We start from the raw sequence: 15,827 nt of genomic DNA on the forward strand, positions 1-15,827 counted from the left end.
ACATCAGAAAGCTGAGCTCTAAGGTACTCTTGTATACAGCTTTTGGGATCTGTCTTTATTTTACTTCAATATCCGCATAGGAAATCATGATTATATTCAAAATCTGTCTTAAAACAGAACACTCATATTTCTAACCAGATTAAGGGACATTGTTTCACAGGTTACTGAGTTAATGATTTCTAAAAAATTTTAACCACACCTTTGAACTCCAGATTTGTGTATCAAACAAGTACTTGATGTTCCACATGGGTACCTAATACACATTTAAACGTTATCATGTCTAAAAGCAAACGCTTCATTCCTACTGGCAAAATCTGCCCCTTCTCCCACCCCCTCTTCCCCCCCCCCCACTCCAGCCTTTCTTCCTGTCACTCATGCCAAAACTGGGGTCATACTTGACTCCTCTCTCTCTCTCTCTTTTTTTTTTTTTGCCTTTTGTCTTTTGTCGGCCACCCCCACTGCATATGGAGGTTCCCAGGCTAGAGGTTGAATTGGAACGGAGCTGCCAGCCTACACCACAGCCACAGCAATGCCAGATCTGGCTGTATCTGTGACCTACACTACAGCTTGAGGCAACGCAGGATCCTTAATGCACTGAGCAAGCCCAGGGATCGAACCTAGGTCCTCATGGATACTAGTTGAGTTTGTTAACCACTGAGCCACAACCGGAACTCCCATTTACTCCTCTCTTTTATATCTCATATGCCATCCATTAGCAAAGCCTCATCCAGACTATGGCCACTTCTCTATATCACTATGGCCTCCTTCAGTCCAATCTGGGTACTCATCACCCAGTATATATGCATGCAGTGTACCAAGTGTTAGAATATTGAAATATTTCTTTATAGTTTGCTAAAGAACAATCTGTCTTAATAAGACTTAGCCTGCCAGTGATTACAGAGGTGAATATCAGACCTCCTGCAGTTCTGTGTGCCCCCCGACTCCCACCCCAGAGCAGCTGAACAGACCCAGAAGGCAGCTGCAACCCCTGCATTAAGAACATGTACAGACAATGTTTGGCTGCTATTCAGTGCAGTAGCCGCTCAATGTTTGTGAAGGTAACATGGGCTGCGGGCCAGGTAACAAGATATAGCAGGGCTGAGATGCAGGGTTTCTGGTTCCATGTGATACAGAGAGCCCTGGCAGCCAGGGGCAAATCTGGCAAGGGAGCCAGAGCGGTTCCCCCAGCCACCTTTCAGCTGCAACCAAAGACTGGGTGCCAAGGACCTGATGGCCATCAATTTCATGGGGTAATCAATGGAAGAGATCGATAGGCCTCCTATATCAAGTCATGCCTCAGTCAGGGACATCATTTAACTAGTGACAGCCACATCAACCAAAAGGTCACCTCAATTTATAAAAATCTACAAATGTTTTTAGAACATTACAATGATTTCAGAACCTGTTTTTGTTAAAATATGTTTAACTGGCTAAGCAATTTTGGAACTCTTTAGTCTTAGAAAAGAAGACTATATGTGTGTGTGATTATGTATTGAATTTCAATATTATTTTATATTAAATATTTAGATTCTTCACTTCCATCCTAGTCATCATACAGAAGCCACAATATTCTTTTAAATCCTAATACATCACGCCTCTGCTTAATATCCTCCTACGGCTTTCCTTTTTTCTAAAAATGAAAATCAAAACCTTTCCCAAGGCCCACAAGCCACTACCTCTCATTACTACCACTCTCTCTGGGTCATTTCCACTCTACTACACTGGCCTTGCTGTTCTTTGAAGCAGAGTCATACATACTTTTGGATCATGAGTTTGCTTCTACCCAGAACATTTCCCCAGAAAGCCTCCTGGGTCTCCTCCTGTGATGATTTAGGATTTCTGCTCCAGTGCCATCTCATGAGGAAGTGCACTGTAGTGGTTAAGAAAATAAACTCTACAGCCAGACTCTCTTGGCTTAAATTTCAGTTTCAACACTTAGCATCTGTGAGGTCTTGACAAAATTAATTAATATTTTGGGGCCTCGTATTCCCTGTACCTAAAATCATTACCTACCCATAAGTTGTAAGGGCTAAGTGAGTTAATGTTTATAAAGAGCTTAAAATAGTTTAATTCATTCACAAAGGGCAAAAGCTTGAAATGAATGACTGCCTTGAAATAAATTTGATTCTTACTATATGACTAATTCAATGCACCACTTTCATTCTTTAGGATAAAGAAAAATATCTTTGCAACATGAATCTGATCTCTTAAAAATTCTGCAGCAGAGACCTTATACCTGCTCACTCCCAGTTGCTTTTCCTGATTCTTTGATACCTGCCACCTGCCTATCATCAAATAGTATAATGTGCAGCATACTACAATGCATAAAGGGGAGCATTTTACACACAGAAGCTATTTCTGGTTTAACATATTTATCACTTATTTATTCATCCAGTAATATGTTATTGAACATTTACCATGTCTGACATTCACCATCTGGCAAAAATTAACTAGGTGTATTTCTCTTCTTTAAGAAGGAGCAGAGATTTATAAGTAAGGTAGACGCTGATTCTGCACCCATATACTCTGAGATGGGAAGAATCAATAGAGGAAAAGTGACTTAGGTACCAGAATTACAGAAGAGATACTCCCATCTCAAAATCAAAATTGAGACCTACCTGAGATTACAAGGCAGGCAGGCATGGGAAGACAAAGGAACATCCAAAGCTCTCCCACAGACAGCTTTACTGAGAGCTGGGTGAGAAAATAGAACACTGCTCATCCTTAGAACTATCATTGTTTCCTACTTTATCTACTTTACCCAATACCATGGTTTTATTCTACAATTCTTCACCATTTGCCACTTGGCTCAAGAATTCCTCTGAGTAAAACTCCTGTTCCCCTGGCCACAGATGTTTCTAACTGTCCCTGGCCAAGTGTTCTGACACTCAAATGTCAGCAATGACTTAAAGAAATGACCCTCAGTTCCCAAAGACAGTCTAACTCCCAGAGAAGTTAGTGGCTTAGTGAATGTGGGGCAGCACTTTTCCCCTCTCCACTGTTTGCAATCATTTTTACTGTTGTTTAAGGAGTTGGCATTTATGGAACAAGAAATTTCCTCTTTAATAATAAAATAGTTATAAAGAAGAAAGGGTGGGGTTCCCATCATGGCTCAGGGTAATGAACCCAACTAGTATCCATGAGGATGTGGGTTCGATCCCTGGCCTCACTCAGTGGGTTAAGGATACCGCATTGCTGTGGCTGTGGTGTAATCCAGCAGCTACAGCTCTGATTCAACCCGTTGCTGAGAAATTCCTATATGCTGCGGATGCAGCCCTCAAAAGACAAAATAATAGCAATAATAATAAAAGAAGAAAGAATGAAAAGATATCTACATCTCTTGGGGTTCCCACCCCCAACTTTCGTCATTTTCACCATGTCAAAAGAAGAGGCAGAACTGAAATTAGTGTCTCCAAGGACCAGTGCATTAAAATAACCATAACAAATCCTACAGGCTGTTTAAGAGGAAACCCAAGGGCCATGCTCTTCCCATGATCTTTATGCACAATTCTCATCAATGGTGATGGGAATTCCCCACAGTCCTAGGAAGGAAGTGACTCTAATTACACTGCCTTGAAATTTGCTGCACAGATTCAAGTTTAAGTTCATGAAAGTCTTAATCAGCCTTTAACTTCAGATCAACATACCACTCTGGAGCCCAATTTCATTTTAGAGTATTTACATTTTCATTAGTACTCATTTTCAGTTGTTGTTCCAGTTCTCATGAAGATTTTCCTAGCTGTGCTGTATGACACCCCTCCCTCAACTCTAATACTCTGGGATAATTTAAATGAAACTATTATTTTGCACAGTGTTTATTTTAATCTCTTGAAAAAACGAAAATATTAAGACTGGATTTCCGCATATTATTGGGCTACTTCAGTTTGTATTAAACAAATATTGAAAAAGTAGAGGATAGGAGTTCCCGTTGTGGTGCAGTGGTTAACGAATCCGACTAAGAACCATGAGGTTGCTGGTTCGGTCCCTGCCCTTGCTCAGTGGGTTAACGATTCGGCGTTGCCGTGAGCTGTGGTGTAGGTTGCAGACGCGGCTCGGATCCCGCATTGCTGTGGCTCTGGCGTAGGCTGGTGGCTACAGCTCCGATTCGACCCCTAGCCTGGGAACCTCCATATGCCGCGGGAGCGGCCCAAGAAATAGCAACAACAACAACAACAACAAGACAAAAAAAAAAGTAGAGGATAAAATAGGTATGTGTAAAACTTCAGTGAAAATATACTTTTCACCGAAGCTATGTATATTAACAGATTTTTCAAAAGTCATCAAGTACCCGCCATTGACTGCAGGTCTTGGGGGTTGAAATTCTGTGCTTTCTCTATGGAGAAATCATAGAACCTGACCGGTATCCATGAGGATGTAAGTTCCATCCCTGGCCTCTCTCAGTGGGTTAAGGATCTCGCATTGCCATGAGCTGTGGTATAAGTGATAGATGCAGCTCTGATCTGGCATTGCTGTGGCTGTGGTGTAGGTCAGCAGATGAAGATCTGATTTGTCCCCTAGCCGGGGAACTTCCATATGCTTCAGGTATGACCCTAAAAAGAAAAAAAAAAAAAGCCAAATGGACCACATCTCATTCTTGATTTTAGAAACCCTGAGCTTGTGTTTCTCAACCTTCTTTCCTCTCCTTTGGACCTGGTCAGAGACCAGCTTTGACCAGGCTTTAACATAAAGATGTGGTATGTGTATATGCGTATGTGTATATATATTCTCTATATATAATAGAATATTACTCAACCATAAAAAAGAATGAGCACAGTGGATGGACCTAGAGAATATTATGCTTAGTGAAATAAGACAGAGAAAGACAAAATACTGTATGATATCACTTATATATGGATCCAAAAAAATACAAGTGAATGTGTATGCAAAACAGAAACAGGTTCACAGATATTGAAAACAAACTAGTGCTAACCAGTGGGGAGAGGAAAAGGGAAGGGGCAAATTAGGGGTATGGGATTAAGAAATACAAACTACTATTTATAAAATAGATAAGCAACAAGTTTATACTGTATAGCACAGGGAATTATAGTCATTACCTTATAATAATTTTTAATGGAGTATAATCTGTAAAAATATTGAATCACTATGCTGCGCATATGAAATGAATATAGCATTGTAAATCAACTCTACTTCGATAAAAAAAAAGGAAAAAAATGGAAATAATCTGGAACACTGAATGGTTTGTAGGCTAGGGCCACACCAGGACAGTTTTGTTTTTTGCTGTTGTTGTTGTTTATTTTTTTTCCCCTTTTTTACTTGCCTGTGGCCATATGGAGTTCCTGGGCCAGGGATCATATCTGTGCCACAGCTGTGACCTACAAGACAGCTGTGGCAATATCCAGATCCTTAACCCACTGTGCTGAACTGGGGATTGAACCTACTTCCCAGGGCTCCAGAGATGCCACTGATCCCATTGCACCACAGCAGTAACTCCAATATGTTTTACTACTATACTATTGCTTAGCCTTTATCCTAATTAGTACAATGCTAAATTAGACCAAATAGAAAAGCAACCCACAGAGTGGTAGAAAATATTTGCCATTCCCATATCCTACAAAAGATTCATTCATATCTATAATTATAAAGAACTCTTACCATTCCACAAGAAAAATGCAGAAAACCAAATAAAAATAATTGGCAAAAAAAAAAAAAAGTGAGAAAGCACATCCAAAATACAACACATACCAAAAGGTGTTCAATTTTACTAGTAATCTGAAAATGCAAATTAAAATCACCATGAATTGGAGTTCCCGCCATGGCGCAGTGGTTAACGAATCCGACTAGGAACTATGAGGTTGCGGGTTCGATCCCTGCCCTTGCTCAGTGGGTTAACCATCCCGTGTTGCCGTGAGCTGTGGTGTAGGTCGCAGATGTGGCTCGGATCCCGCGTTGCTGTGGCTCTGGGGTAGGCTGGCAGCTACAGCTCCGATTCGACCTCTAGCCTGGGAACCTCCATATGCCACGGGAGCGGCCCAAGAAATGGCAAAAAGACAAAAACAAAACAAAAATAAAATAAAATAAAAAATAAAATAAAATAAAATAAAATCACCATGAATTGCCATCTATGACGCTAGAATGGTTAATCCAAAAAATATGAAAGCATATGTTGGAGAGGATGAGGAAGTCTAATATATGACTAGGGAAAGGGTCTAATGTATGACTAGGGAGAGGGTCAACCATCTGGGAAAAAATGTTTGACAGGGTCTTCTAAAACTAAATATGATCAGTTCTATGATTCAGCAATTCCACTTTGGGTATATATGGAAAAGACTTGTATAAGAATGTTCATAGTATTGCTTTTATTTTAGTCCTAAACTGGAAACAACCCAACTGTTCATCTCTAATAAGAAAGACATATAAATTGCAAATGTAGTTATACAATGGAATCCTATAGAACAATGAGGACCAATCATTTACAACTACTCACATTGGCAGATCTCTCAAACACAATTTGAGAAATTGAAGGTATTAACTGGCAGCACAACCCTGTGGTGTTTACAGGTCAGAATATCATTTATCCTTAGAAGCCTAAGGGCAGTACCTTGAAGACAGCATGAGGAGTTTTTCCAGTCTGTTAATGCTCTATTTCTTGAACTATGTGGTAATTTCTCAGGTGGAGTCACCTTGGGAAATAAAACTTGGACACTTTTTTATATGTGTAGTTTTCTTCAATAAATTTTTTTTTAAATATGGAACCCTTCATGACTTTGCGTGTCATCTGTGCATGGGGGCCATGCTAATCTTCTCTGTAGCATTCCAATTTTAGTACATGTGCTGCTGAAGTGAGCACTTCTTCAATAAAATTTAGCAGAATTTAAGAAAACACAGTATGTGAAAGAGAGAATGAGAGGTAAAAAAAATGAACCGCTTAAAACTAATCAACATTGATGGATATCTTTTTTGGGGATTGACCCACTTCACAGCAGTGACCTGAAGCACTGCAGTGACAATGCAGTGTCACTTAACCCACTGAGCCACCAGAGAACTCCAGGAAATCTACTTTTCTAACTGTGTGGTAAATGCACTGAATTTTCCTAGATTGATTGACTATTAAACGACCCCATAAAATTAGTGCCATTTAAAATGCATTTATCTTTATTAGTATCACAGTTTTTAGATTTATAGCTCATGCTGAAGCATAATTATACTCATTCATTTAACAATTACTTATTTAGCAGCTACTCTCCGCCAGGCACTGTGTTAAACTCTGGGAATACAAATTGTAAACCAATTAGGTGCCTAGAGCCTAACACTTTAGATTCAATTATATTATTACTATATTAGAGCAATTTATCTTGTATGTAATAATACATATATAACACATATGTACATATTATATAAAATGTATATAATTATGAATAGCATATATTTACATATATTTTTATAACAATATGATATATAATATATATTATATATGTTATATACTATGTCAATTATACAAATGTATTATATATATATATATTTTTTGTCTTTTGTCTTTTTTTTTTGAGGGCCACACCCACTGCATATGGAGAGTCCCAGGCTAGGGGTCTAATCAGAGCTGTAGCTGCCGGCCTATGCCACAGCCACAGCAACACCAGATCCAAGCCATGTCTGTGACCTACACCACAGCTCATGGCAACACTGGATCCTTAACCCACTGAGTGAGGCCAGGGATCGAACCTGCAACCTCATGGTTCCTAGTTGGATTAATTTCTGCTTCACCACAATGGGAACTCCTGTATTATACATTGTATATAGTATGTGATATAGCAGTTACTTATTTTATATAATATATAGCATATATATAGGTTTATTTTGAGGATTTAGACAGAATTTGTGTTCAACACAGTGTCTGAAACATTGTATATCTTCAATGAATCTTAATCATTATCGTGATATTACTATTATTTTTGTAGCAGAAGAAATAGCTTGGTGGGGCTTCCACAGTGGTGTCAACCAAAGGACTGAAAATAAAGTCTCTAGCAGAGAAGGCAAAAGGGACCAATGAAAAGGGAAGAAAAATCACTTCTTTCTAGATCATCCAGTAGGCTCCTAAAATAATCACCATGGCTACATGGGAAGATGATAAAGAGTGGACCCACCTTCCACCAAAGACACTGATTACTACTATGTCATCAGCAACTAGATTCCCTCTTCTTCCCCAAGTTGTGTGTCTGACTTCACAAGCATAAATATCTTAGAATTGAGTATTTTAAGGGAGGAAAGGAGAAGAGAGGGCATCAGACCTCCCCCCTTCTTTCATACTAATTTCCTCCATTGTTTAAAGTTGACAGAAGCACCTGCAGAGGTTTATGGCTTAAAATCAGAGAATCATTAGAAAACTGAGTGAGTGCAAGAGGGATTTTTTACTCAAAATGATAAGCTCATCCCTTTGTCACTGAAATAACAAAACCCAAAAACTTTAAATCAGAATTAACTAGTGCAGTCCTATAAAGAAGAAAGAGTTTCATCATTAGGAAGGAAACCCTGAGGAGTTTCTGGAAAATATAAAGAAGATGGAATGGAGTTGCTGGGAAAACCAATCAGAACTGAGACATGTAATCCAGATTCACTCAAAAGAAGATACAGAATGTCTGGACAAGTGGTTTTGCAACAAAGGTTAGAAAATGCCAAGTTCAATTTGCTTATGCTAAAATATCCATCCCCAAGCCTCTAGCATCCTCTTTCCTCACTCAAATTACTGTTCCCTCCTATGTGTTTCCACAAAACAAAGTGGGTATATCTGTGAAGCCCTTGAAAGTGAAGCTGCTAACCATTGTGTTTTGAGGACTGGCAGTGAGTGTGCAATAAATGTTAAGCTGAAACCTTAAAAAAGGAAGGAAGGAAGGAAGGAAGGAAGGAAGGAAGGAAGAAAGGAAGGAAGGAAGAAAAGAAAGAAAATGCCAAGTTCAGAGATGGTAGGGTCTGGGAACAGAAGCAGGAGCAGACAGTGACAAGGGGACAATTCGGGGCTGTGGAGATGTGTGCTGCTATGTGGACAACAACTGGCACTGGGAGCACCTGGGACCTACTACCTGAGGTCTCTTGGAAGGTCAGTGGGGCTTTGGGCCTGCAGAGAATTGGGCCACCACAAGTGATGGTGAGAATAAGAAGAGGATTCCTGTTGAGGGTAGCATTGGAAATAAAGTTTTATTCAGTGCTCTTTGACGTTTCCTAACATTGGGTCACAATTTATGTTTAAAGATTACGTATGTTGATCTTTTTGACAGATCACAATTTTGGCATTCTTAAAGAATGAATGGGCCTGAATCTGACATTGGCATTAAATCTTAAAAAATTAAAGTCACCCGGGGACCTAACTCAACTTACAGTATTTCCATTTTAGGTGGAACCACCACTAGGCAGGAAGGATTTCTGGCATTCCTTTGGCCTTTGCACTTGAATAGTATTATCCCAGATTTGGGAGAATGAGCAAGCTGGTTTCTAGAGTGGAATGAGGTTGTCCAGGACATGCAATATCTGTGGAAACGTGGGTCGTCTTGGAGGCCATGTACAAAGGAACAGGTATAGAGAACTTAATTGGAATGCTGGAGTGGCAACTATAATAAATATCACAAAGAAGAAATGTTCCGTAAACATGCAGAATTTATCAAATTTAAGTGAAATTTGTGCCATTTCAATAAAAGATTTTCTGTGTTTATTCAAAATAAAACAATTCTGTCTCTGATTTGCATTCACAAACCACCATTAAAGCCAACTGTATTTCACAGAAAGAAAAATGTGGCTCTTCTTTTTTTAACCTTCTTTTAGAGAAAATTTCAAACATATGCAAGAGTGGAGAGAATAGCATAATAAACTCCATGTATGTATCATCCACATTGATAATGACCAACTCATGACCAATGTTTTTTCCCCTTTTGCCTCCTTATACTTCCTTGTCTCTTTCTCTGATTGTTTTGAAGAACTCCCAGCATTATATGCTTTTATCTGTAAATATTTTATTACATATTTAAAAGATACAGAATCTTTCTTTTTTTTTTCTTTTTAGGGCTGTACCCACGGCATATGGAAGTTCCCTGGCTAGGGGTTGAATCAGAGCTGTAGCTGCCAGCCTATGCCACAGCCACAGCAACTCAAGGTCCTAGCCATATCTGTGATCTACACCAAGCTCACAGCAATACCAGATCCTTAACCCACTGAGCGTGGCCAGGGATCAAACCTGTGTCCTCACGTATATTAGTCGAATTTGTTACTGCTAAGCAGCAATGGGAATTCCCAAGATATGGAATCTTTAAAAAAAAAAAGTTATGACACCCAGAACAAAACCAGCAAAGACTTTTTTTTTTTGTCTTTTTGCCATTTCTTGGGCCACTCCAGCGGCATATGGAGGTTCCAAGGCTAGGGGTCGAATCGGAGCTATAGCCGCCGGCCTACACCAGAGCCACAGCAACGCAAGATCCAAGCCGCTTCTGCAACCTACACCACAGCTCACAGCAACGCCGGATCGTTAACCCACTGAGCAAGGGCAGGGATCGAACCCGCAACCTCATGGTTCCTAGTCGGATTCGTTAACCACTGCGCCACGATGGGAACTCCGTCTTTTTAATGTCATCAATATGTTCCAAATTTTAGCCACAGCGAGGGGAAGGGCATCCGGGGGGGAGGAAGAAAGAGGGAGAGAAAAGAAAAGGAGAGGGAGGAGAAGAGAGAGAGGGGCGGAAACGACAAGAGAGCAACGAGAAGGGGAGAAAGAGGGAGAGAAAAGAAAAGGAGAAGAGAAAGAAAGAGGAGAGGGGCGAAAGAGAGAGAAAAGAGAGAAGGGGGGGAGAGAAGGAGAGAAAGGAGGGACGGAGAAGGAGGGAGAGAGAAGGAGGGTGGAGAGGGGACAGAGAGAAGGAGGGGAGAGACAGGGAGAGAGAAGGAGGAGGAGAGAAGACACGAGAGAAGAGAGAGAGAAGGAGGAGGAGAGAAGGGAGGGAGGGGGAGAGGGAGAGACAGATAGAGAGGGAAACAGAGGTAGAAAGAGAGGCGCTGAGATAGAGGAGGGATATACTTATTTTTACTATTTTATTTTATTTATTTTATATTATTTATAAATATATTTTATATCTAATTTACTTTATTTGTATATATTATTTTCTGTATTATTTATCTATATTTTTAATCTATAAGTATTATATATATATTTTGCATTTCTCTAATAATTAGTGATGTTGAGCATAATTTCATATGCTTTTAAGCTATCCGTCTTTCTTTGGAGAAATTGTCTGTTTAGAGCTTACTAACTGGGTTGTTTTTTAGTAATAAAGCTGTATGAGATGTTTGTATATTTTGGAGATTAATCCCTTGTCTGTTGCTTCATTTGCAAAGATTTTTGTCCCATTCTGTGGGTTGTCTTTTCATTTCGTGTGTGGTTTCCTTTGTTGTGCAAAAGCTTTTAGGTTAATTAGGTCCCATTTGTTTTTATTTCCATTTCTCTAGGAGGTAGATCAAACAAGATATTGCTGTGATTTATGCCAAAAAGAGTTCTGCCTCTGTTTTCCTCTAGTTTTAGTCTTAGGTTAGTCTGAGTGTTAGCTTTGGTCTTAGGTTTAGGTATTGAATCGATTTTGAGTTTTATTTTTGTGTATAGTGTTGGAGAATGTCTTTGTTTGTGTGTCTTTTGAGCTGGAAGACTTCAAAATTGGCTAAAATGATGGGCACTATATCAGCAGGCAGAGCTGGCAAGGAGTATAATCAATGCAGAATAAGCAACATTGATTCATTTATTCCTTCAGCATACCTTTATTAAGCAAAGTGGCATGACCCTGGTAAGTGCTGGGAACACAGCTATAAGCAAGCTAGACAAGGTGCTTGGCCTTGTTGACTTTATAATATTGTGAAGGAGGACATGAAACAAAAACATAACCCCTCAATTTTTTTTAACCACAAGATAATTTCAGCTGGAGATAAAAAGTGATGAAGGAAATAAACTGGGTGATGTGATTAACCAGGTAGGGCCTGGGAAAATTTTTAGGTGGGATAATATTAAAAGGTAAAAAATAAAATAAAAAAATAAAAGGAAAAATATCTCCAAAAAGGTGGAATTTCAGTTGAGACTTGCAGGACAAGAAGTTGGCAGAGGAGAGGCTATGAGAAGGACAAAAGCCTGAGATAGCGGAAATAAGACAAAGACCATATGACCGAGGGGAAGAGTGTTTGGAGGGTCAGAGCTCAAAAGGCTTCCATTTTTACTCTAGGAACATTGGGAATATATTGAATAGACTTAAACAGCATCATCACCATCTAATAAAAGAGAGAGAGAGAATTTATTCTGGTAGCCGTGAACCAACTTGAAAAGAAAGGGGCTTCCTAGAGAACAGCAAGAAGGGATAAAATGAAGTCTTTATGGAAGAAATAAATAAGAGGAAGAGAGATTAAGTCAGAAAGGTCATATTATAAAGGTTTTGGTGTTGAAGTGGGGAGTATGTATTTAATTTGGAAGGATAACATTTAAAAAAATGATGTGATCATGGTTTCACTACATGAAAATGATTTTATGAAGAATATGTAGGATGATTCAGAGAAAATAGAGGCAGAAAGATCAGATTGGAGGTAACTATACCTGCCTAGGCAACAGGAAATGGGGGCATTGACTAGGATCAGAGTAAGGAGAGTGTAAAAAAAAAAAGACATATACACAACTCTTGGTGAGAGAGGAAATCTACAAAACTGAGAAATTGGTTGGAGAGGAAGCAAGGGGAATTATGGGATCAAAGAAGAGTAACTCCGATTTATGGGTTTTTTTTTCATTATTCAAAAGATGGAAGATGAGGAACAGGTGTGTGTGTGTGTGTGTGTGTGTGTGTATGAACTCAGATGAGACCACAGAAATGGATGGTCCTGCCAGAGGAAAGACAAGAGAATGCTAAGTAAAATTTGCTAAACTTTAGAGAGTCAGAAAGAGGGGAAAATCTGCTTAAAAAAGGTGGGGTGTGGGGTCGGGGTGGGGTGGGGAGAGAAGTGTAAGAAAGGCAAGGAAAAAATCCAGAAATTGTGTCACAAAAGCCCTAAATAATAGACTCTCCAAAGGATAGGAATGATCAATAGTATTGAAGTGACAGAGAAAGAAAAATAAATCTCTTCAAGTCATTATGGTCATTTTCAAATCATATTTTCAGACGATTTAATATCCAGGTGTATCTGACTCAAGACATTTCCCAGTCAGGTTTCATCAGAGGCCACATACAGGTATTGACAAACTGTTGTCAAACATGTGGGAATTTCCATGTTAAATCAATTGGTTGCACATCAGTGGACAAAGATAATTATTTCTTGATGCTTCCCAGGGTTTGAAGCATTTTGTCACAGTTCAGAGCCTAAAACTCCTTTCTCAAGGCATCCTCCAGTTTTCAGAGCCTCAGAAGTCTTCTTGGCTGTAGTCATTCATTGACCACTTAACAGAGAGCATAAACTTGGTGAAGGTATTTGGATAGACATGAAACAGATAATTATTTCCCAAGCACTGTCCTATGTGGCTTCTGTCAAATGTCCCTTTCTGGCTGGGTAGAAAATTTCTTAATGAATTCTTGGGCAGCTTCCAAAAGATTTGTTCACTTAAAAATTTTTTAATCAGATATTAAATGAAAAACTTCTACCGTCCTATCACAAGCAAGGCTGTTGTCCAAGGGATTTGAAAGGAATGGGATGATGTGGCCTCTTCTTTTCATCCTTTTCCCCATCTCTCACCTTAAAGGAATGGCCTGTCATTGGGACATCTCATCCCTCTTTCTTTTTGACGTAATGGATATTGGGGACATAAAGGGGAAATAAGAGAAATGATAGAAAATATCATATGTAACATGTACCCAGTATGTTTCAGTGTGTTGCTAATAGCCTCTGCCAATGTCAAGATCTCCAAGAACATGTGTGTGTGTATTTTGGGGGAGGTGATTTTATTTTCACCATTATATTACAGAGCACCCCCCTCAGCTCTTAGTGAGGGGGCTTTCCACCCTCCCTTCATCCTTCACTAGCAGCCACATCTTCACTGTCTCCATATTGGGTATCTATTGCTGTGTAGCAAATTATCCCACACTTAATGGCTTAAAATACAACACGTTTGATTATCTCATAGTGTCTAAGCTAGGCCCTCTGCTTCAAGGTCTCTCGTGAGGCTCAAATAAGTCTCATCTTATCTGGGAAAAAATCTGAGCTCATGTGGTTGTGGGCAGCGTTCAAATCCTTGTGACACATTGGATTGATGGCTTCAGCTCCTAACTGATGGTTGGCCAGTGGCAACCCTCAGTTCCTTGCCGCACGGGACTCCCAACATGGCCGAATGCTTCATCAAAGCACAAAAGCCAAGAAGGCAATGGAGAGAGACAGCTAGCAAATTACAATCTTAGTAACGAAATCCTGGAAACGATCCTCCATCACCTTTGCCATATGCTATTGGTTAAAAGAGAGTCAAGGTGGTGAACATGAGGATGCTGATCCAGGCTCATATTCCAGGGCCCTTGCTGCTGATCCAAGTGCTGGGTTCACTTCACCTGAATCCTATCATATTCCATCTTTAGCTCACTTTAAAAAAAAAAAAAAAAGTGGTCATTTTTCCCATGGTCCTAGTGAGAGGTTGGTTCTGTCCTCTTAGTCATTCACTTTTTATTCTGTGTCTATTCATTTCCCTAAAGCAAGGCAATCGTCGTCCAATTTCAAATCCTCAATTATTTTACAACTATGGAATCTGAGCCTGGATCACATCTTCATTTTGACATCCTTATATTTAAATGCTTGCTAGCAGGGCAGGCATAGGAGAGCCAAGTTTCTTTAGAAATGCTGAGTTATTTCTCATCTTCTATAAAAGAATGAAGATATATAGATGCTTAGTTAAGATTAAAAGTAAACTCTAAGGTTATGTAAGGCAACTCTCTGTGTTTTGTAGATGAACATCCTAAATGTGAACTTTAGGAAAGGGTCAAATCGATTTGCCTTGGTATGTTTCCTCTGACCAATATAGTTATTTATGAAAAAAAGATAAAAATATTAAAATCACACCATGTTTATCACAGTTATGTATATCACATATATTACATGATTGAAATCATGCGATTATACATGATGTGATTTTAACTAAGAGTTGCTAGATTTCTTTTTAAACTTGCTTGAAAGGCTGTCCTAATTTTGTTTATTACAAATGAACTGTGCTACTTTGTTTTATGAGCACTGAAATCAGACCTCTTACACGATGCTTACAACAAGTTCTTGATTCTCCTGTTACGATGCTTAGTGACCCATGCTGGGGGTGAGAGGGTAACTGAGTCTCCCAGAATCTGGGAAAAGGAGCTTTTCTATCACATCTGCCAAAAAGGAGACTCCATGTTATTTAATAAGAAGTCTGTATTAATTCAGCATTTGGATAAGGTCCAAAGTCAGTTGCAGTAAATCTCGATAACTACTGCTCATTTCAAGTCAGAGCCAGGCAGTTTGTTTATTTTAAATGCTTGCTCGATGGGTTACTCCCCTGGGAAAATGACCTTCTTTTCATCTCAGGCCCAAGGGAAGCTTCTTACCCTGTGGAATCTTATTCTAGAACGTGTCTGGAAAGATGAAAGTTACAGCTTATACTCAGCGAGCATCATATGATTCACTTCATTAACAAAGCTTTTTATTTTAAAAAATAAAAGTAGGAAGACTGAGAAATTGTAACCTTTCCTACCTCCTGCCTCCCCCACTGGTCCAAAAATCACAGTTGAGAATGCATACACTTGCCTACACTATTGCATTCTCTTTACTTTCAGTGCCCCAGAGGGATCAGCTACAAGAACCCCCTTATGGGCAAGTCAAAGGAAAATTTTACTTTCAGTGTTTCAGAGATAACAGAGGCA

General features: G+C 39.4%; 1 non-coding gene across 1 annotated transcript; it reads right to left on the bottom strand.

Moving 5' to 3' along the window:
* Window positions 1–6,701: 6,701 nt before the first annotated feature.
* Window positions 6,702–6,808, bottom strand: LOC125131920 (U6 spliceosomal RNA). Its single transcript, XR_007136094.1, has one exon. It is a non-coding gene; the product is annotated as a U6 spliceosomal RNA (small nuclear RNA).
* Between the last annotated feature and the right edge of the window lie 9,019 nt (window positions 6,809–15,827).

Source organism: Phacochoerus africanus, chromosome 7 (genome assembly GCF_016906955.1).
Source record: "Phacochoerus africanus isolate WHEZ1 chromosome 7, ROS_Pafr_v1, whole genome shotgun sequence".
Classification (NCBI taxonomy): Eukaryota; Metazoa; Chordata; class Mammalia; order Artiodactyla; family Suidae; genus Phacochoerus; species Phacochoerus africanus.